The following is a 24366-nucleotide window of genomic DNA, read 5'->3' as shown; positions in this document are numbered from 1 at the left end:
GAGCAGAATGTCCTTTACTGTATGCAAGTGTTTTGTCCTAAGAGATGGCTTCCCTGCTGTAGGTTTCACAGTCATGAATAGTACATTCTTTCTTAAGCTCTTACACTGCTATTGGTCAAAAATACAGTGAGCCAAATTTTCACCGTCTTCTGATACTTCAGTTACTGCCTTGTTGTAGACTGGTAGTCAGGAAGAGTTTACACACCTTGCAGCAATATTCCATAAAAGAATTCTGAAGATCTGTTGGAGATGTCTTGTTCCTTATAGAGAGTACCCTAGTACATGGAAACCAAGGCTGGTAGAACCTTCTCCATTACTGAACTAAGAGCAAATTGGCTTCTTAATGTTAGTGGGTCTAGCCTAAGAGTATATGTGAATTGGAGTCTTGCCAATATCAGGAACCTCCTGATATATATATATTTTTATTTCTGACTTTTATGAAAGGTTTGTTTTATGTGCCACCAACATTGGGATATGTGGGTGAACACACTGTTAGGAAGCTGGTGAAGAGAAGGAATATTAAGCATTTTGAAAGGAATCTTAGCTGTTCAATGTGATTTCTTAAAAAAAAAAAAAACAGATGTAAGGTATGCTTTATTTTGCATCTTACATCTTGAATCTTTTCTTCTGGTTTGCACATATCCTTGGCTGATTGCATTTTTTACCTCGAAAAATTGAGTTCCCTCACATATAGCACATTATTACAATTCTAATTTTGCATTGTTTAGTAACTGTAAACTTATGCTAAGAGAACAACAGAACAACAATAACAAAAACAGCAAAGCCATCTTCATTTTCCTTATTTTTCTTGGTTGTTTTTTTTTTTTTTTTTTTTAATCAAGTCTCTCTGACTCATATCCTGGGCTATCTCAATTTGTGCATGTTTCCAGAATTCTTTTTAATTTTCAGTTTTCCCCTAATGCTTTTTTTTTCCCCTGTTATTCATTTCCCAGCTCCTATTCCACATAGCCTCCCTTTTCTGCTCCATCTCTTCCTATTTCTCTACATCTTTGTGGAGAGATATAACCTTCTTTGCTCTTTTATCACAGACCTTTCATGAAGTTCTATGCCAAGTCTTCTTAAACTATATGGGACAGATTGCCCTAGCTTAAGGGAACACTCAGGAGAGAAGGTTGGAGTGACTCATGGTTGCAGGTGTGAAAGGTGATGGGTTATGACCTCTTGTAGGTCCATTCCACTCTTAGGACACCATGATTCCATGAAGAGATACTCTTGAGATTTGTGTATCATTTAAACTTTTTTTTGCATGTTTAGATTCTCCTTCAAATATTATAGTTTGAAATTAGGTTATGGTGAGCTGAAAAACAGATGAAACAATTTCCAAGCTATAAAAAATTGTGGCTCTTTTCAGAGAGGTCAAAAGATCAATATTGTTAGATGGTCAGAAATCCTTATAATATCTGAGAAGAGAGGAACTCTCAGAAGGGAGAGTAGCTGTGGCAAGAATAACTCCTAATGCAGTTAACATGCCTTGCTGTAGTACCTCCTGGCTTTCCCTACCAGTATGGTAACTTTAATCCCTCCCTAGGGAATTAGATGTCATTGATCTCTGAAGTTCTTCATGCTCTCTCCTTGGATTCCTGTGGTGAGGGCTTTATTCAGGGTGAAAAACCTGCTTCCTCTATGCGAATGTGCCCCAAATGGGAACTACATATTGGGAGACTACACATTTATATATCACAAATGATAAATATAATTTAAATCTGCTTATTTTGTTGAGGCCGTTCATTTGTTTCATAGTGCACCTACTCTGTTCCAGGCACACTGTTAAACAGTGGTGAACACTGGTGAGTAAAACCAGGTATGGAGTTTAGAATCCAGTGGGAAAGAAAGATGGTAATCACATAACCACACAAATATATTCAAAATGATATCAGTTCAGTTCAGTCGCTCAGTCGTGTCTGACTCTTTGTGACCCCATGAATCGCAGCACACCAGGCCTCCCTGTCCATCACCAACTCCCAGAGTTCACCGAGACTCATGTCCATCGAGTCCGTGATGCCATCCAGCCATCTCATCCTCTGTCGTCCCCTTCTCCTCCTGCCCCCAATCCCTCCCAGCATCACAGTCTTTTCCAATGAGTCAACTCTTCGCATGAGGCGGCCAAAGTACTGGAGTTTCAGCTTTAGCATCATTCTTTCCAAAGAAATCCCAGGGCTGATCTCCTTCAGAATGGACTGGTTGGATCTCCTTGCGGTCCAAGGGAGCTATTAGAGCATAAAATAGGTGGGTTTGACATAGTTGTGAGGTGGAAGATCTGAAAGAAGTGGAGTTACTCGGTTGAAGAGTGGGGTGAGCCATTCCCTAGAGGCTGTGGCCAAGTACCAAAGCTCTATGATGGGGGACAGGGAAAGAGAGGGACAGGGAATCTGGAATAGAGTGAGGATGAGGCAGCAGGAGGGGCTAATATGAAGATGGGCAGCTGAGCCCAGATCATCCAGAGTCTCAAAGGCCATGTTCTTTAATCCTAAGAACAATGGGGCTGTGGCTATGCTTAGTGGCTCAGTCTTGTCCAACTCTTTCCAACACCATGGACTGCAGTCTGCCAGGCTCCTCTGTTCATGAGGATTCTCTGGGCAAGAATATTGGAGGGGGTTGCCATGCCCTCCTCCAGGGGATCTTCCCAACCCAGGGATTGAACCCAGGTTTCCTGCATTGCAGGCAGATTCTTTTCCATCTGAGCCACAATGGGGAGCCATCAAAATGCTTTGGGGAGAAGATCGGAAAGGTGATCAGACTTCCATGTCAAAAATACTTACTTTGTTATTATAATAAGCAGCCTGTGAATTATTGGAGGTTCTCAAGCATTTAAAACTGAGATATGTTTTCTGTTTTATTTTATTAATGCAAGAACACTTAACATGAGATCTACTATCTTAACACATTTTCAGTTTACAATACATTATTGTTGGCTATAGACACAAATATTGTACAGATCTCTGGAACTTTTTCATCTTAACTAACATTGTATGGCTGTTGATTAAAAACTCCTCATTTTCTTCCTTTCTTAACCCCTGGTAACCACCATTCTAGTCTCTGGTTTTATGAATTTGACTATTTTAAATATCTCATATAAGTAGAATCATGAAATATTTGTCTTTCTATGCTCAGTTGCTCAGTTGTGTCCAACTCTTTGTGACTCTATGGAGTGTGGGCCTCTAGGCTCCTCTGTCCATGGGATTTTCTAGGCAAGAATGCTGGAGTGGACTGCCATTTCTTACTCTCTTTAGTCTTTCTGTACCTGGATTATTTAAGCATAATGTCCTAAGGGCCCACAATATTGTCAAATATTGCAGAATTTCTTTTTTTTAAAAGGCTGAAGAGTATTCCATTGTAAGGGTATACCACATTTAAAAAATCCATTCTTTTGTCAATGGGCATTTAGGTTATTTCTACCTCTGCTGTTGTGAATAGTTTTGCAATGAATATGGAAGTTCTAATACCTTTTTGAGATCCTAATTTCAGTTGTTTTGGATGTATACCCAGAAGTGGGATTGCTGAATCATAACAGTAATTCTATTTTTAAGTTTTTGAGAAACTTTCATAATATTTTCCACAGTGACTACACCATTTTACATTCCCACTAACAGTGTTCAGCTGTTCCAGTTTCTCTATATCCCTGCCAATTCTTATTGCCTTTTATCATAATAGTCATTCTGACAGGTATCAGATAATACCTTGTGGTTTTGATTTACATTTCCCAGGTGATCAGTGATGATGAACACTCACTTTTTCTGTATACCTGTTGACCATTTTTATATCTTTGAAGAAATATCTATTCAAGTCCTTAGCCCATTTTCTTTTTGGACAGTTGTTCAGTTCAATTCAGTTCAGTCGCTCAGTCATGTCCGACTCTTTGCGACCCCATGAACCACAGCACGCCAGGCCTCCCTTGGACAGGTGATGTTTACTATAAAACATTATTTTTTTTACAATGTTTTAAAAATGGGCTAAGCCCATTTTTGAAATCAGATTATTAGTGGGATGTTGTTGTTGTTGAATTGAAGGATTTCCTTGTATCTATTGGTAGATGAATTCTTTATCAGATATTTGATTTGCAAATATTTTCTCCCAATCCATAGATTGCTTTTCACTCTGTTGATTGTTGCCTTTGCTAAGCAGAAGTCTTTTAATTTGATGAGGCCCTAGTTTTTAATTTTGTTTTTGTTGCCTGTGCATTTGGTGTCATAGTCATGAAATCATTGCCAAAACCAATGTCATGAAGATTTTCCCCTATGTTTCTTCTAGGAGTGTTAGGTTTTTGAGGTTTCTATTTCAGTCTTTTTTTTTTTTTAATGGCGTAAGAAAAAGGTCCAATTTCATTCTTTTGAATGTGAACATTCAGTTTCCCAAAGTCATTTGTTGAAAAGACTATCCTTTCCACATTGTGTGTTCTTGAAATCTTTGTTGAAGATCAGTTGACTATATCTGTGTGAGTTTATTTCTGGGCCCTATTCTGTTCCATTGGTCTATTTGTCTTCATACTCATACCATACTTTTTTGATTGCTATAGCTTCATAATCTATTTTGAAATCAGAAAAGTGATGCCTCAACCTTTGTTCTTAAAATTGACTTGGCCATTTGTGACCTTTGGTGGTTCCTTATAAATTGTAGAGTTGTATCTCACATTTCTATAAAAATTGTCTTTGGAATTTTGATAAGGATTGCATTGAATCTGTAGATCACTTTGGGTACAGATGTTTTAGCAGTGTTAAGGTTCCAATACATGAATATGGGGTGTCTTTCCATTGTTTTTGCCTTTCTTAATTTTCTTCATCAATGTGTTATAGTTTTTAGTATGTAAATCTTTGACCTCCTTAGGTAAATTTATCTTTAAATATTTTATTCTTTTTGGTGTTAATGAAAATGTGATTGTTTTCTTAATTTCCTTTCTAGCTAGTGTATAAAAATGCAACTGGTTTTTGTACATTTATTTTGTATCCTGCAGTTTTACTGAACTCCTGTATCAATTCTAACATTTTTTTAAATGTCTGGAGTTTTCTGTATATGAGATCATGATATCTGAAAACAGGGATAATTTTAATTCTCCCTTTGCAATTTGCATGTATTTTATTTTTTTCTTATCTAGTTGCTCTGGAACTTCCGGTACCATGTTAAATAGAAGTAGTAAGACTGAGCATCCTTGTCTTATTCTTGATTTTAGAGGAAGAATTTTCATTTCGTCACCATTGAGTATGATGTTAGCTATGGAGTTTTCATATATAGTCTTTATTATGTAAAGGTATTTCCCTTTATTCCTAGTTTGTTGAGAGTTTTTATCATGTAAGAGTGTTGAATGTTGTCAAACACTTTTTTTCTGCATCTACTGAGACAATCATGTGACTTAAATTCTTTGTTCTGTTGATGTAGGTTATCACATTAATTGATTTTCTTATACTGAACTCCAGGAGATAGTGGAGGACAGGGAAGCCTGGTGTGCTGCAGTCCATGGGGTTGCAAAGAGTCGGGCACGACTTAGCAACTGAACAACAACAACAACAAGAAGAACAACAACAGCAACATACTGAACCATTCTTGCATCCCAGGGATAAATCCCACCTGGTCATATTGTATCAGTCTTTTAATGTGTTATTGGATTCTGTTTTGCTAGTATTTCACTGAGGATGTTTGCCTCTATATACATTAGTGAGTTAACACACGTATTGCAATTTTTAGGAACTGTGAGCGGTTGTTATAGCCAAAAACAAGTCACTAGGAGGTAGAAGTCTTTGCTATGAATTGCATAGTGTTGTATTTTATTTTTTACTTAAATGAACTAAATATAGTCATTCCTAAGACAGTAAAATGGTTGCTAAATTATGATAGAGAATGTAATAATGAAAGTTTCTTCTTTCAAAGAGAGTTAGGCACTAGGTGTAAATAAAACAGGATATTTTGATCCCACATTTTAATTTTGCTGCTTTGATCTTACCATTTTGACTCCATTACATTGATATCAACAACACTTTGATCCTTCTGCTTTTTACTTAACACCAATAACAAAAGTGAAAAGTATGATAGCTGTGTTTATTGATTTCTAGGTGCCAGACTCTGTTTTAGATGGTTTGCATGTATTTTCTCAATTTATAAGGTATGCACTATTATAACTTTGATTTTATAAATTAGAAAACAGAAACAACCAGGTCATCAGGTTAAACAACTTGATCAAGATAATTCACTCAATGATGTAGGATGTAGACAGTTAGCTCATGGAATACAAAGGTGATTAGAAGTATACAAACCATACAACTGGTTGACCGTTAATAATTACGTCAATGCTGGATTATCTGAGAGAAATTACTCATTATCATGAACCAACAAAGCAATCAGTTATTTTTTAATCAAGATCACAATGAATGTTATATATGTAAAGAATTAATAATAAATAACAATGACGGTTATTAAAACTTCACATTATAAAATATGTTATTTACAAAATTTAACAGAAGAATAAAATACTGACAAAACTGAGATGGCAAAATGTTTACTTGATATGAAAAAAATGGTCATGAAAAGAAAATTTGGAATGACTGAAGTAACATTTGATGTATATAAAAATCTCATAAAATGATAAAAGCTTCACTGCAAAACTTACCCCCCAAAGAAGTAATTACAATGAAAATAGTATAGAAAGTAAAAATAAAATAGAAAAATTAGAAATACTACAAGTGTATGTAGAAACTTGGTCAAAGAATTATAATGATTAAGTGAAATTTCGGAGAAGGCAATGGCAACCCACTCCAGTGTTCTTGCCTGGAGAATCCCAGGGACAGCGGAGCCTGGTGGGTTGCCGTCTATGGGGTCGCACAGAGTCGGACACGACTGCAGTGACTTAGCAGCAGCAGCAGCAGCAGCAGCAGTGAAATTTACTACACTGTGTCTTTCTCCATTAAAAATGTAGTTAAACTGGTGGTGCTAAACTATTTTATACCTATTTTTTTAATTTTTAGGTATATCTCATGAGCACCTATTATGTTGTCCTGTTCATCATGTTTATCTTACTAAAGTAAGATACCATGCTTGGTATGCTTAGTTTATAATTTTTTTTGAAATCAGATTTTTACTTTATCTTATTTGAAAAGTGAGAGAAAAAATGAACTGTTAAGGCCCATGTGCTACTTAGAGAAGAAGAGCTAAAAAGAAGTTGATCTTCCACAAAAATAAGTAACCCTTTTATTTCTGCCTGTAAATAATACAGATGCTTATTTGTTACTGGTACTGACTAGTCACATTATATTCAACAAATTCTATTCAATTGTAATTACTCCAATTATTTTGTAAATTGAAAATGAATTAATTTGTTGTTTTTTGACAGTGATTTATAATTTGACAGTTGGGAGAATTCTGATCAGCTTAAATGTATGTGATAAGTATTTGACAGAGAAGCCATCTCCTATTTTGACCATTAAAAAAATTCAGGCTTTTTGTTTCAAAAAGTGAGCTCACTTGTAGTTACAGTTAATTTATCATTGATAAAATATGTAGTAACAATTGGCATCTTTTATTTACACTTAGTGAAAAGTAATCCCATTTACAATCTGCAATGGGTTATTGCAAAACCAAGCATAATTTCCACTAATAAATTATGGGGACTGGAACAACTTATGAACGATGACCAAAAGATAGAGGTGCTAAATCTCTAGTTTAAAAAAGGCCATCTTTTAGAGAAAAAGTCTGCATTCTTGTGAAATGTTAAAATAAGTCCATACCTTTAGTTCTTAAACTGAATGCAGTCTTATATTAATTAGTCATAAACATTAGCTAGTGAAATGAAATGTAATACATCAGTGGAGAGGACAGCTTGAAAACTGTGGGATACTGTATTATTCTACTGTCTTAGATCAACAGTTCCAAGATCTATATAAAAGTAGAAAAATCTTAAATTTTGTATATAGAATAAAACTTTTAAAAATTAAATCAATCTTATGCATGTTGTTTATGGTTGTGTATATTAAGTCTGACTGATGGTGACTGCAGACATGAAATTAAGAGATGCTTGCTCCTTGGAAGAAAAGCTATGACTAACCTAGATAGCATATCAAAAAGCAGGGAGACAAAGGTCTGTCTGAGCAACTGAACTGATTGATATTAAGGCTAGTCAGTACCAGCATAATGGTTAAGAGGACAATCTCTGAAGCTTGACAGCTTAGATCTAACTTTTTGATTTCTCATTCATTAGCTATAGAACCTGTAAACAATTGGGAAAATTACTTAACCTTTTTGAGCCCTGGTTCCCTCACTTCTAAAATGGGGGTAATAATAATTCTGCTCCATTGGATTGTTGTCAGAATTAGATGTGTTAATATACCTAAAAAATTCCACCTGTTTTTGTTGTTGTTATAATTTTACTAGCTACAGGTGAAAAATTTGTGGGCTATTACAAATAACCTTCTTTACAACTTAACATTTAGTTAGTGTTTGGAGAATATCCTTTTCTGCCTGAATTATTCTTAATCCCTCTGTGTGTGTTACTCCAGAAGGCCTGCTAGTTAACTGTTGGCTCTGTGTGGTTATTAAGATTATAAAGTGTAGCTACTCATATTATTATGTGGTTGTTATCTAGTTGCTAAATCATGTCTAACTCTTTTGCGACCCCATGGACTATAGCCCACCAGACTCCTCTGCTCATGGGATTTCTCAGGCAAGAATACTGCAGTGGGTTGCCATTTTCTTCTCCAGGGGCTCTTCCCGTCCCTGGGATTGAATCCGTGTCTCCTGCATTGGCAGGCAGATTCTTTACTGCTGAGCCACCAGAGAAGTCATTATATTGTGATAGGAATCTAGTATTACAGGTATTAAAACAGCGGCACAAGAGAATAACTAATTCTGAGAAGATCCTTGTAACTATGTGACCTTGGTGAAATACTTTCTCTCATGTCTTGGCTTGTTTAAAAATGTTTCAAGTCGCGTAAAATGCTGGCATTGGATTAAATCCCTAATTTCCTTCTTAAGCTTCAGATTTGTAGTGCCCTTTCTTCTGTCTGAAATTCTCTCCCTTACATGGCTGGTCCCACATTAATGATGCCATGCCTGCTTGGACACCTGTAGGCTGGGCCAGTGTAAAGTGGATCGTCTATTTTTAAGCCACTCAGGGTTGTCAGTGGAAACCACAGTATAAGGGGTAAAGACATCCAGAGTGAAGTTTGCAATATTATGTGCAATATTAATATAGAAGCAGTGCTGAATGACAAGATGACTTGATGAAAAGAAGGGACCACCCAAACTCCTGTGGTGCTGAATACTAATAGGCATAGACTAACATCTTACTGAACTGTTCTTTCTTTAGGCAACATATTCCAGACAGAAACTGCTGGGAATTTTTACCTTTAACTTTCATCTTCACTATTCTTGTCTTCTCCATTTATAAAAAGGTACTGCGTAAAGGGTTATTTGTTACCAGTGTAGAGTGTTACCACTATCAAGGACCCACCGTTTTTTAAAGTACTTTTCTGGGTATTGAATAAATATTTGCCAGTGTTCTAAATGCCAGGGCCTCTTGAGAACTTAAGAGGAATGTTGCGTAGGCAGGGATGGGGGAGGGCAACTTGCTGAGCCGCAAGTTTTGGAGGTTTAGGCTGAATGTCTTCAAAACATGTACCACATCACTATTGCTTTAACTGTTACTGTGTTGGTGGCCGCATATCCCTCAAGCTGCCTTGTTTGACACTTGAAACGTGAGAATTCTTTTCTCCTTTGAGTTTTGCTCTGTGTTTGAAAAGGGAATCATTTAAATGTAGGTCTGTGAGGGCACGAGAAGGCAAGCAGTTGACCTCACAATGAGAGCTCAGCAAGTTGCTTCGTGTTTTCCATTCAGAGCTGTCTCCTCTCTGTCAGCTCTTTTGAAGCACCTATAAAACAAAATAGGCTCATTAACTATGAAGGGGTAAGTGAAGCTGGCAGTTGCACCTATTCAAATAGGTTTTCCTTTTTAGATATTTGCCCTCCAGAAAAAAGAACAGTCAGAAGACAAATGCCTCGCTTATCCTTGTCTATACATGGCCTCCCTTTTGGGGTAAGTGAGGTCAGTCAGGATCTGGGGTTGTGGGTATTTTGCTTCAGATCTGTCGCTAACCTGGTCCATGAGGTTATTGTCATGGTGAAAAGGCAGGATGAGCTTGTCACCATCATTTCATTCAGTAAGTTCGCATATAAGGATAATGACTGTATCTCTTTCTAAACAATCAAGGGCAATGCTTCATGACACAGACTTGTCTTAGCTGTGCAGTCTTGCTGACAGGAACAAGCAATAGTTCTGGCCTGTGGACCAGCCCTTCCCATCCATAGATTCTCCTCTTTTCATGGAGCTTTCACTGCAAATTTGATTCCTTTTCTGAACCTATTGCATTCACATTTTAATGAGCTTAGAGGGATGCCAAGATACATAAGAGGTGGTTTTTAACCCTCGAAATCTTAGCCAGTAAATGAGGTAACATGTGATGATGTTCAATAAATCACCACGAAAATGTGAGGCAATTTGAGACTATCCTTGAAAGAAATATGGGAAATGTTTCTATGGTTTCTAGTTGTAGAATAGTTTGAGCAAAGGCACAGAGGTGTTTATAGTTAGGGGACAATCTTTTTGGTCCTGACTTTATTTGGCCTATTTGATACTGTTGACCCTTGGCTTTATCTTGAAATATTCTCTTGGTTTCATGACACCACACTCCGCTGAGTTTCTCTCTGCTTTTATGACAGCTCTTTTCAGTCTTACCCCCAGGTTCTATGACCAAATGTAGGCTGATGATGCCTTACCATGCCTCTAGCCAGACTGCTTTCTCAAAAGTCAGACCTATATAGCTAACTGTCTTTTGTACACACCCACATATCCAACACTTATTTAAGTACCTTAAATCTAGCATGGCCAAAAGTGAACTCCTTATTTTTCTCCCTAATTATGTATCTTCCTTAGTGTTTCCTTTTTCAGTGAATAATATACATCTAGTTATTTAAGTCTGAAACATGATTTAATCTTTGACTCCTCCTTCCCTAATACCCTCCATATGATAAATCATCATGCCTTTTATATTAGTTTCTCAGTAACTCCTGAATTTGTCCAGGTATCTTGGTCTCCATTGTTACCTCCTTGGGCCAGCTCTCCATTATCTTCTACTTGAATGACTACAGTAACCACCTGCCTTCAATATGTCCTCCAGCTAATTTTTCCTTTACATTGTAGGCAGAGAAATCTTTCTAAAGCACAAATGTGGTCATTATTTTCTTACTTTAAAGTTCTCTAATAGCTCTCTTTTGTCCTAAGGATAGTGTTAAGATCCCAAAATAAGGCTACTGTTCTTTCTTGTTCTGGTCCTGCTGGCCTTTCTTGCCTCAAGTCTTGCTCCCACCACTTAAGCTCTCTGAGCTTCAGCCATTTTGAAGTGCTCTTACAGTTTGTGGACTCCCCAGATGAGTTTTCCCATCTCCAGGACTTTGTGTACACTGTTCCTGAGCTAGCACCCTCTTCTCCCTTGCTCTTCCTCTGGTCTCAGCTGGAAAATCAGTGTTCATACTGAATTCTCATGGCCTGTTCACTTGTCTATATCCATTTAGGTTTGTCAATACCTCTTCTAGAGTATGGAATATTTTAGATATTCAGTAGATACTTTGTGGATGAATTGGTTAGTGATAACGCGTGGGATGTCTTTAAGGATGGCAGATGCCCTGGCTTGACTGGAATGTAGGCATTATATGAAGGACAGAAGTGAAAGATATGAAAGGTGTTTGGGTGTCTTAGGTTGGGTTCCGTGAACATAAATTCTGAGATAAAGATTTCAGTATAGAAAGTTTATTGGGAAATGTTCTTGGGGTCAGCTCCTAAATTACACTTTATTAGGCCATGAGATGCTATTGAAGGTATTTCACAAAGAAGTGATGTGACTTGGAGCTGAAATTAGGAAGATTAATCTGGCTGAGGTATCTAGATTGGATTAAAGGTAGAGAAGTTGGAGACAGGGAGGACAATGGGAAAGTTTTTAAATGGCCCAGGTGAGAAAATAGGCCTGAACAAGGGTGTTGGCAGTGGAACTGAAAAAAGGGAGGTGGTTATTTGCAAGAAATATAACAATGCTAGAATCCACAGGCTGTGGGACTCTTGGAAGAGTAAATATGGGATATATGGAATAAGAAGGAGACTGAAAAGTAAGTCCAAGGTTTTGAGCCTCACTGAAATGTAAGAATGCTGGTACTGGTGATGGAAGTTGAATAAGAATATAGTCTTGATGGTAGACTAGATTTGTTGAATTTGCAGTATGGCAGCCACTCAAGTAGCAGTGACCTACAGGCCACTGGGCAAGGATGATGACGTTCTAAGTGGTGTTCAATGGTTCAAGATGGGGCAGCAAGGTAGCAGTGCACATCACATGTTCAGGGGACCATGGGAAGATCAATTTGGCTAGAAGAGAGAATTGATTGATAGAAATATTGGTAAAAAAGTTGGAATATTGACTGTGGAGGTACTTAAATGACAGGCCAAATAGCAGTGGGGTTTAGAGGAGTTCTGGAGATTTCTTATAAAAATTGCCTTCTTTTCTGAAGTTTGATCCTATGTACTGTCTGAATGTGGGTCTCCATAAACCCAAAGAACTAGAGCTCTTCACTTGAGAGACGCTCTGTTTTTTACACTGAAGTAGTTCTGAAGATTACTGGTCATTGACATTCTTTTTCATGGAGATTATATGAAGACACGTTAAAGGAAAGTCCAGTCTTCATGCGTTTCTGAGATTTTTATATTCAGTCTTTGCTTAGCTTTCATGAGGCACAAAGAATCTGTGGCCTAATTGGTCAGCTGATTTACTGGCTCACCCTGTAAAGTAAATACTGTATATCTGCAAGTGGAAAGTCAGTATGTGTAATCTAGCTGCCTAGTCACGCCTGCCCAAATGCTGTTGAAAACTTTGACCAAGGGCTATAAAACTATCAAGAGCCAGGGCCCAAGCCTGCTTCCACACCAAATAGCTCGTTATTGAAGCTATTGTGAAGATAACAGGGCATGCCTTTGACTTGCTGGGATACCTTCTTTGCTACAGAAGCATCTGGCAGAGCTGAAAAACTTTGTGTTACATAATTTTGCATTTGTTGTTTTTTTATTTATCCTCTAGTTCAGTTTATTTGATATCAAAACTTACCCTACTCTCCTTTAAGCACACTCATAGAATATAAAGTGTATCTTGATATCAGTGCAGTGAATTCAAAATGAAATCTTCAGACTGGCACTCAAATCATTAAAAAGACAAATCCAAAATTTCTTTGCTGTTGTTGAGCAGATGTTTGATTTTGACCCTCCTCCAAGATGATCATGGGCTTCCCTGGTGGCTCAGATGGTAAAGAGTCTACCTGCAATGCAGGAGACCCAGGTTCAATCCCTGGGTTGGGAAGATCCCCTGGAGAAGAAAATGGCAAGCCACTCCAGTATTCTTGCCTGGAGAGTTCCATGGAGAGAATTCCATTCTTGCCTAGAGAATTCCCACCAGAGGAGCCTGGCGGGCCACAGTCTATGGGGTTGCAAAGAGTCAGACACTACTGAGCGACCTGCACTTCACTTTACTTTACTTGACTTCATTTTACTTCAGTTTCATCCCAGAGTATTTAAAGCATCTCTTGGAGAAAGGATGAGAATTGCTGCTGAAGGGTTAACCTTTTTTGTTTTTTTGAACAGGAGGAAGTAAATGATACGTACCAAAGCCCCATGGTTACTTTTGGAATGGTCTGCTAGATTTGACCAGCACTTGGAGCTTATACACTCCAATGATTTGCAAACAATTACCTCTGCTAAGGTAAAGTGGCCTGACCATGTTTGTAGCTTTCTGCACAGCTAATTGCATGAGCTTTCACTCAACAGAAGAAAACATGTCAAATCTTGACACATTAAAAAAAAATAAGCATGTTATTAAGTTGCAACTGATATTCAACAGTGCTACATAAATCTCTGAGAAGCAAAGAAGGGAGTATTTACTCTTTTATTCATTGTTCAGCTTTGCCCAGTTGATTTTATGCTTCAGTCCACAGAAATGTTTGCTGTACTGTAAAGGCTTTTGATATTTATACTTTATATTTTACTGTTCTTTGGATGTTTGGTCTAAAGAAGGTACAATTCAGTGATCCAAAGATGAATTACATAAGGGCTGTATGTTGTGTTTTCAAACAGAAATCTTAATTGCTTAATACCTTACTTATTCCATTTAGATCCTTCCTGAATCTGGGCTAATTTTCATGGTTTCTTAGCCATCTCTAGTATAAACTTTTCATTTCTTCCTTATTTACCTTGGCTAGAGATAAAGAAGAGTCAACTTCAGAGCTTATGATGTAATGTTAGGAATGCTGAGGAGACTTCCTTATTTTCCAAATTAACTCTCATAAATAAAATACATACATACATACATACATATATATATATATATATATATTTAGTAGTAATATTCTTTTAACAGGCACCGAAGATCTTAATGTTCTTTACTCACCTATGGTTTCTATTAGCCTCATCCCCGGTAGATAGGATTTTTGGTTTACTGACATGTTTAAAAAAAGAAGCACAGAAAATATCCATGGCCACAGGGAACTAACCACTGACCTGCAATGAAGTGGTTAGGCCTGTGAGCTTTGGTGTCAGACTGATTTGGGTTACAGACCTGGTACCACCACTTTCTACCTGTGTGACTTGGGCAGTTTCCCTCTCCAAGACTCAGTCTCTTCATCTTTCAAATAGGATAGAAATGCTCATGTCATAAAATGAGATAATATCTGTAAGCATATAAAGCATTTAGTGCAGTGTAAGGCCACAGTAAAAAGTATATAATAGGTGCTCAGGAAATGTTATCATCATTACTACTGAAATATCGAGGCATTAAAAAGTACCTTTCTTGGAAAAAGGTAACACCGATTTGGTAACACTAAGCTATGATGTTTGTTTGTTAAGATGTTTGCAGGCATGCCTTAGATTTTCACCTGAGGCATGAAATTCCATCATAGGAGATTAATGTGAACTCCTTGCTCCTGAACCTCACTTAACACTTTTGAATCCAAACTGCTCCTGCAGCTTTGCCTTTTACATCAACTTGTTCAAAGCCTGGACCTCTTGCTTTGCTTTTGTGTAGCCAAAGTCCAGCCTTTCCCTCAATTCTCTTTTACTAGGAGGTTTGGCTTTGTTATGCCAATCATCTACTGAGATCTGATTTTCTGGCCTCAGTTCTGCTTTTTGGCTTTGCCTTACCAGCACTGATGGACCTGACACATCCACAATAATGCTCAGTTGTGGATGTGTCTGGTGGTGAACGTAATCTTTGAAGCATAGAGGTCACCAAGAAGTCATCAGTTCAGTCAGTTCAGTCACTCAGTTGTGTCTGACACCTTGCGACTCCCTGGACCGCAGCATGCTAGGCTTCCCTGTCCATCACCAACTCCCAGTGCCTACACAAACTCATGTCCATTGCATTAGTGATGCCATCCAACCATCTCATCCTCTGCCATCCCCTTCTCCTCCCGCCTTCAATCTTTCCCAGCATCAGAGTCTTTTCTAATGAGTCGGTTCTTCATATCAGGTGGCCAAAGTATTGGAATTTCAGTTTTAGCATCAGTCCTTCCAATTAATATTTAGGACTGATATCCTTTAGGATTGATTAGTTGGATCTCCTTGCAGTCTAAGAGACTCTCAAGAGTCTTCTCCAACACCACAGTTCAGAAGCATCAATTCTTCAGTGCTTTAGCTTTCTGGTAACCACCTCCAAAATTTTAGACTGAACCTTCAGCTTCACCGTCCATTTTTTGTATCATTTCAGTTCAGTGGCTCAGTCATATCCAAGTCTTTGCGACCCCATGAATCGCAGCACGCCAGGCCTCCCTGTCCATCACCAACTCCGGGAGTTCACTCAAACTCATGTCCGTCGAGTCTGTGATGCCATCCAGCCATCTCATCCTCTGTTGTCCCTTTCTCCTCCTGCCCCCAATCCCTCCAAGCATCAGGGTCTTTTTCAATGAGTCAACTCTTTGCATGAGGTGGCCAAAGTATTGGAGTTTCAGCTTTAGAATCAGTCCTTCCAATGAACACCCAGGACTGATCTCCTTTAGGATGGACTGGTTGGATCTCCTTGCAGTCCAAGGGACTCTCAAGAGTCTTCTCCAACACCACAGTTCAAAAGCATCAATTCTTCAGCTCTCAGCTTTCTTCACATTCTAACTTTCAGATCCATACATGACCACTGGAAAAACCATAGCCTTGACTAGATGGACCTTTGTTGGCAAAGTAATGTCTCTGCTTTTTAATATGCTATCTAGGTTAGTCATAACTTTCCTTCCACGGAGTAAGCATCTTTTAATTTCATGGCTGCAGTCACCATCTGCAGTGATTTTGGAGCCCCCAAAAATAGTCTGACACTGTTTCCACTGTTTCCCCATCTATTTCCCACGAAGTGATGGGACCGGATGCCATGATCTTAGTTTCTGAATGTTGAGCTTTAAACCAACTTTTTCACTCTCGTCTTTCACTTTCATCAAGAGGTTTTTAGTTCCTCATCACTTTCTGTCATAAGGGTGGTGTCATCTGCATATCTGAGGTTATTGGTATTTCTCCTGGCAATCTTGATTCCAACTTGTGCTTCTTCCACCCAGCATTTCTCATAATGTACTCTGCATCTAAGTTAAATAAGCAGGGTGACAAGATACAGCCTTGACGTACTCCTTTTCCTATTTGGAACCAGTCTGTTATTCCATGTCCAGTTCTAACTGTTGCTTCCTGACCTGCATATAGGTTTCTCAAGAGGCAGGTCAGGTGGTCTGATATTCCCATCTCTTTCAGAATTTTCCACAGTTTATTGTGATCCACACAGTCAAAGGCTTTGGCATAGTCAATAAAGCAGAAATAGATGTTTTTCTGGAGCTCTCTTGCTTTTTCCATGATCCAGTGGATGTTGGCAATTTGATCTCTGGTTCCTCTGCCTTTTCTAAAACCAGCTTGAACATCTGGAAGTTCACGGTTCACGTATTGCTGAAGCCTGGCTTGGAGAATTTTGAGCAATACCTTACTAGCGTGTGCTGCTGCTGCTTCTATGTCGCTTTAGTCGTGTCCGACTAGCGTATGAGATGAGTGCAATTTTGTGCGGTAGTTTGAGCATTCTTTGGCATTGCTTTTCTTAGGGACTGGAATGAAAACTGACCTTTTCCAGTCCTGTGGCCACTGCTGAGTTTTCCATCTGTGATTACGTATCATATTTTCAAGATTTCTGTGGCTTCTTTGAATTGGCTTTAATTTTTAAAAAGAAAACTTTTAATTTGATATGAATATCATTGTAAAAAGTAAATTACAGATATAAGGAAGTATAGAGAGGAGACTACAATGTTCTTTTGATCCTGTCTCAGAAATAACCATAGTTAATATTTGGTGCACTTCTTCTTTCCATACACATTTATGTAATTGAGATAGTCCTTTATGCATTGCCCACTTACCACTATGTCATAAATATTCTCCACTCCATAAAAATCTCTTTCTAAACATTTTAATTACTGCATAATATTCCATTGTATAGGTGTGCCATAATGTAAATGCCCCCATTATTGTACTGTTTAAACTGTTTTCATTTGTTTGATTACTAGAAATAACATTAGAGTAATCATGTGTGTGTTAGTCACTCAGTCATGTCTGACTCTTTGTGACCTCATGGACTGAAGCCCATCAGACTACTCTATCTATGGCAAGAATACTGGAGTGGATTGCCATTCCTTTCTCCAGGGAATCTTCCTGATCCAGGGATGGAACTCAGGTATCCTGCCTTACAGGCAGATTCTTTACTGTCTGACCATGAGGGAAGCTGAAAGTAATCATATTTGCACATAAACATTTTTCTTATAAATTTAAAGTACTGATAACCTTTTTTTTTAACTGTAAAAGAATAGTTTTCTTTCTTTGTGCCTTCCTTGGATAAGAAGTAAACAACTAGACTGAGACAACTGTAGACCCTTAAATATCCACTGAATGGATAGGTATTGAAAAGGTGATTTGCTCTCATTAAAAATGAATACATACAGATGTGGAATTAAGTAACACTCCTACTTATTCTTGAACACAAACAGTATGATAAAGAGAAGGGATATAGAGAAAAACAGATGAAACCGAAAAAAATTCTAGGAGTTAGAAAACTGTTCTTTGCCCCAATGGAACACTTCCATTGCCTTACTAAAGAATATATAGTTGACCTTTGAATAATAAGAGTTTTTATTTAATGGGTCCTTTTATATGCACATTTTTGGTAGTAAATTAAACAGTACTACACAGTTCACAGTTGCTACAATCCATGGATGTGGAACCTCATATACAGAGTATTAGATCAGATCAGATCAGATCAGCTGCTCAGTCGTGTCTGACTCTTCGCAACCCCATGAATCACAGCACGCCAGGCCTCCCTGTCCATCACCAACTCTAGGAGTTCACTCAGACTCACGTCCATCGAGTCAGTGATGCCATCCAGCCATCTCATCCTCTGTCGTCCCCTTCTCCTCTTGCCCCCAATCCCTCCCAGCATCAGAGTCTTTTCCAATGAGTCAACTCTTCGCATGAGGTGGCCAAAGTACTGGAGCTTCAGCTTCAGCATCAGCATCATTCTTTCCAAAGAAATCCCGGGGCTGATCTTCAGAATGGACTGGTTGGATCTCCTTGCAGTCCAAGGGACTCTCAAGAGTCTTCTCCAACACCACAGTTCAAAGGCATCAATTCTTCAGCGCTCAGCCTTCTTCACAGTCCAACTCTCACATCCATACATGACCACAGGAAAAACCATAGCCTTGACTAGATGAACCTTTGTTGGCAAAGTAATGTCTCTGCTTTTGAATATGCTATCTAGGTTGGTCATAACTTTCCTTCCAAGGAGTAAGCGTCTTTTAATTTCATGGCTGCAGTCACCATCTGCAGTGATTTTGGAGCCCAGAAAAATAAAGTCTGACACTGTTTACACTGTTTCCTCATCTATTTCCCATGAAGTGATGGGACCAGATGCCATGATCTTCGTTTTCTGAATGTTGAGCTTTAAGCCAACTTTTTCACTCTCCACTTTCACTTTCATCAAGAGGCTTTTTAGTTCCTCATCACTTTCTGTCATAAGGGTGGTGTCATCTGCATATCTGAGGTTATTGGTATTTCTCCTGGCAATCTTGATTCCAACTTGTGCTTCTTCCACCCAGCATTTCTCATAATGTACTCTGCATCTAAGTTAAATAAGCAGGGTGACAAGATACAGCCTTGATGTACTCCTTTTCCTATTTGGAACCAGTCTGTTGTTCCATGTCCAGTTCTAACTGTTGCTTCCTGACCTGCATACAAATTTCTCAAGAGGCAGATCAGGTGGTCTGGCATTCCCATCTCTTGCAGAATTTTCCACAGTTTATTGTGATCCATACAGTCAAAGGCTTTGGCATAGTCAATAAAGCAGAAATAGATGTTTTTCTGGAACTCTCTTGCTTTTTCCATGATCCAGCGGATGTTGGCAATTTGATCTCTAAGGAGGGTCAAATGGATATTTGACTGGTCAATGGTCAACTGTACTCATTTTTTAGTGTCTCCACTGAGGCAGAGACTGCTAGCTAGTGACAAAACCCCTTTGCTCTTCTTTCTGTATGCACAGCTAGATAGACTCTATTTCCCAACCTTCCTCACAAGTGTGGCCAAAGGAATATAGCAGAGTGATGTAAGCCTCTTCCAGCCCTGCTCCATAAAAAGTTCTCATTTTCAATCTGCTATTGATCTACCTCTTGATGTAGATGACCACAGGGACCTTGGATGCCATCAGTTGCAGGTGGTAGAGCCCCCAATGGAAGAAGCTTGATTACTGAATCTCTGCTTAGAAACAACTATCTGCCTATTGGGCTACCAGAAACCTAGGCTTATTTCCAACAAGTCCTTATCCCTTACTGTCCACATCCAACCTATCATTAAGTCCTTTATTTTGTCTCCTATGTACAGTCTATTCATTTCTCTTCATGCTTTCCACCAATTCTTTTGTCCAAGTTAGCATATCATTTTTTCCTGGGCTGATCACATAATCTTCTTTTTTTAGTTCTTTTTAAAAAAATTGGAGTATAATTGCTTCATAGTGTTGTTACTTTCTGCTGTACAATGAAGGGTATCAGCTATATATGTGTATATGTGTGTATGTGTGTGTGTGTGCGTGTGTATTTACCCTCCCTTGTAGGCCTCCCTCTCATCTCCCACCCCTTCCACCCATCTAGGTTGTCACAGAGCACCAAGCTGAGCTCCTTGTACTGTATAGCAAGTTCCCACTAGCTATCTATTTTTCACATCGTTGTTGTTGTTCAGTCACTCAGTTGTGTCTGACTCTTTGGCACCCCATGCACTGCAGCACACTAGGCTTTGCTGTCCTTCACTGTATCCTTGAGTTTGCTCAAACTCATGTCCATTGAATCGGTGATACCATCCAACCATCTCATCCTCTGTCTCCCCCTTCTCCTCATGCCCTCAATCTTTCCCAGCCTCTGGGTCTTTTCCAATGAGTCAGCTCTTCCCATCAGGTGGCCAAAGTATTGGAGCTTCGACTTCAGCATCAGTCCTTCCAATGAATATTCAGGGTTGATTTCCTGTAGGATTGATTAGTTTGATCTCCTTGCAGTCCATGGGACTCTCAAGAGTCTTCTCCAGGACCACAGTTTAAAAGCATCAATTCTTTGGTGCTCAAACTTCCTTGTGGTCCAACTCTCACACGACTGCTGGAAAAACCATAGCTTTGACTATGCGGACCTGAGTTAGTAAAGTGATGTCTCTGCTTTTTGATATGCTGTCTCGGTTTGTCATAGCTTTACTCCCACGGAGCAAGCCATGGTAGTGTGTAAAAAAATCCATTCTGACTCCTTTCCAGTTTATCTGATGATCAAAGGGAATTTTCCCAAAGTGCAAATATGATGATATTACTTACCTGCTTAAAATATTTAGGTAGCTTTCCATTGCTTTAAGAATAAAGGTGCAAATTCTTCAGTGGTACCCTGTCTAGCTTTATCTTCTATCCTCTTATGTTTTCAGCTTCACCTACACTGGTATTCCAGTCCCTTGGACTCTGTCCCACAAAATACTTCTTCCCTCCCAAGGGCCCTTGTGTATGTAGATCCTTTTCTGAACATCCTTCCCTCCCTTTTTATTTGGTTATCTCCTTCCCATTTCCAATAGCTCAGCTCTGGAAACATTTTTCAAGGGATGCCTGGGTAGGTCATTTGATTTCCCCCATTATAGACTTTTGGAGCACCACCTGCCTTTTTGGTAGAATCTGTCATAGCTGCAATTTTACATTTGTTTGTGGGATTATTTGATTATTTGTTTCCCCCAATTACTAAATTTACTAAAAAATAGGAAGAGTATTTAAAAAGCCATTGTATCCATGCTTGTTGAAAGATTAAAATAAGGAGAGACGTAAAGAAAGGTTGGGGAAATGAAAAAACTGATGGATGGAGTGAGATTTGTCACCACATTATTCAGTATTAGGAGTCAGGATCTTGGCTAATTTAGGAGCTACAAGGTTTATGAGGTTTCTCGACATGTCCCTTGTTGTGTTTTACTTCCTTGCCTTTGTGTGTAAATTCCTCTCTGCAGGAATAACTTTTCTTTGCTGGGACAAACTCATTCCACCTTTCAGACCAGCTCTGCTTTCTATGATGTCCCCCAGTCAGGGTTAAATGCTCTCCGTTGTGCTCCTGGTAGATCATATTAAGGCTCTAGAGAAAGATAGGTCTTGTTTCCAGTCTTGATCCTGCTCCTGCTTGATATCTGGCCCTAAACAAGTCATTAAATCTGCTTCTTCACCAGTGAAATGGAACTAAACTTCATTGTTTAAAATGGAACTCCTTCTTCATTGGATGAATATGAGGAATGAGGTAATGGACTGAAAGCTAAATAAATAGTGTCTATTGAAAAAAAGTTGAACTGATATTATTGTGTTTAATTTTTTAATCATGTTGTAAGTTCTTTGAGGCCAAGGACTATGTCATATTTACCTTTGCTCCCTTAGTACTTAGCACAGTGCCCTGTGTATAGTGGATGTCCAGTTGAATGTTTACTGAAGTGAATTACACTGGAATTATTATATAAGGCCTGGAGCTGGGATGTAACCAGGGGTTTGGAAAGCTTATCTCTTTGAGGTCTTTGTAAAAGTTAAAGTGAAAGTTGCTCAATCATGTCCGACTCTTTGCGACCCCATGGACTATACAGTTCATGGAATTCTCTAGGCCTGAATACTGGAGTGGGTAGCCTTTCTCTTCTCCAGGGGATCTTCCCAACCCAGGGATCGAACCCAGGTCTCCCGCATTGCAGGCAGATTCTTTACCAGCTGAGCCGCAAGGAAAACTCTTATTAACGGCTAATCAACAAATCTTAGGAGGAAATAGAAGCAGATAATCACCGCTAAAAGACAAAGTGGAGGAACAGCACGTTTAATTACTGTAAGAACACACCTAATAGAGGCCAGAGGTTGAAAGAGACTTTTCAACTTTTGAGGTTAAATCAGAAATTAGCAACTTTTAAATACACAATTGCTATTAACAAGATTAATTGATACCTATGCATTGTGCTGCCAAATTTGAAATAAAGGGTTATCTCCTATACCTTTTTTCCCTGCCTATGCAAATATTCTAAGGGTCAGATTAAATATTCTTTTCTCCTTTCAGGCTGCAGTTCATGGGGTCGTGAAAAGTCCTAGGTGCAGGACTACTTCATGTGATCAGGGATGCATCCAGGCTTTGAGCAAAGCCTATACATATTTAGAAGCTCACTTTACAGGAAAGAATACAAATTATAAATGCAAAATTAGACACAAAAGGGAATTATTGTTTAAAATAACAAAACAAATCACAAGATTTAAAAGCTGACAGCAAACATCACAAAGTCTAGGAAAATAATATTTTTTATTAATTAGCTACCAGAAACTCCTTGGTAATACTTTTCCTCCTACATTTTGAATACATATCTTTTGATTGCCTATGGCCACAACTTTGTAACATCATTTCTTTTTCTTGAAATTTTAATTTTATATTGGAGTATTATTGATTAACAATGTTGTGTTAGTTTCAGGTGTACAACAAAGTGACTCAGTTATAAATATACATGTATTTACTCTTTTTAAAATTTCTTTCCAATTTTAAAGAGTAGAATTCCCTGTGCTCTACAGTACATCCTTTCTTATAGAAAGAATAGAAAGATAACCCAATCTTTCTTCTGAATGGTTGAGAACAATTTTAAATTGACAGATTTACAAAAAGATTTCTTTGGTTTCAAGAGCCATTTTGGCAATGTCATACAAAATTTTGAAATTGTTGTCAAATTTAGAAACCTCTAGCAACGTTCTGGAGAAGGCAATGGCACCCTACTCCAGTACTCTTGCCTGGAGAATCCCAGGGACAGCAGAGCCTGGGGGCTGCAGTCCGTGGGGTCGCTAAGAGTTGGACACGACTGAGCGACTTCACTTTCACTTTTCACTTTCATGCATTGGAGAAGGTAATGGCAACCCATTCCAGCACTCTTGCCTGGAAAATCCCATGGACGGAGGAGCCTGGAAGGCTGCAGTTCATGGGGTCGTGAAAAGTCGGACACGACTGAGCGACTTCACTTTCACTTTTCACTTTCATGCATTGGAGAACAAAATGGCAAGCCACTCCAGTGTTCTTGCCTGGAGAATCCCAGGGATGGGGGAGCCCGGTGGGCTGCCATCTATGGGGTTGCACAGAGTTGGCCACGACTGAAGCGACTTAGTAGCAGCAGCAGCAAGCTTCTATCATATAAGATATATTCAACTGTAAATCACTCCTAGTTTTCTTGTTCAAGAACTAATGCTAAACACCCTTTGAAATGGCCACATTCACTTACTAATGAGTTGTCAATGACCTTTTTGTGGTGGTAAAATTATTAGTTTTAAGTTTTCTTTACTGATGTTAGTGTTCCATTTCAAAGTAGCAGGACTCTTAAATTCCATCCCAACATGTCCACATGACTCATTCCTTTTTATTAATTTGATCAATGTAAACATCTATTCGTTATTTCTACTTGAAATTTATTTCTTCATTTCAGTGAATTACAGTTTTGGGGGGACTATAGATTTGGGATTCTTTACCACTGAGCCATCTGGGAAGCCAATTTACCCATCGTCCATGGTAAGGAGCAGCAGCTGCGTTTTACTGGAGCAGCTGTGAAGAGATACCCCACGTCCAAGGTAAGAGAAACCCAAGTAAGACGGTAGGTGTTGCAAGAGGGCATCAGAGGGCAGACACACTGAAACCATACTCACAGAAAACTAGTCAATCTAATCACACTAGGACCACAGCCTTGTCTAACTCAGTGAAACTAAGCCATGCTGTGTGGGGCCACCCAAGATGGAC

General features: G+C 38.7%; 1 long non-coding RNA gene across 2 annotated transcripts in view; it reads left to right on the top strand.

Annotated features, from left to right (window-relative positions):
• The window catches only part of LOC138989902 (uncharacterized), a 201168-nt gene that overhangs the window by 151147 nt on the left and 25655 nt on the right, over positions 1-24366 (top strand). The window contains exons 4-5 of one of the 2 annotated variants that reach the window (XR_011466080.1): positions 13673-13790; positions 24059-24200. This is a non-coding gene — a long non-coding RNA (uncharacterized lncRNA). The remainder of the gene's footprint in view (positions 1-13672; positions 13791-24058; positions 24201-24366) is intronic. The other variant, XR_011466079.1, reaches the window with a different exon arrangement.

Source organism: Bos mutus, chromosome 11 (assembly GCF_027580195.1).
Source record: "Bos mutus isolate GX-2022 chromosome 11, NWIPB_WYAK_1.1, whole genome shotgun sequence".
Lineage (NCBI taxonomy): Eukaryota > Metazoa > Chordata > Mammalia > Artiodactyla > Bovidae > Bos > Bos mutus.
This window is presented reverse-complemented; position numbering and strand designations above follow the sequence as displayed.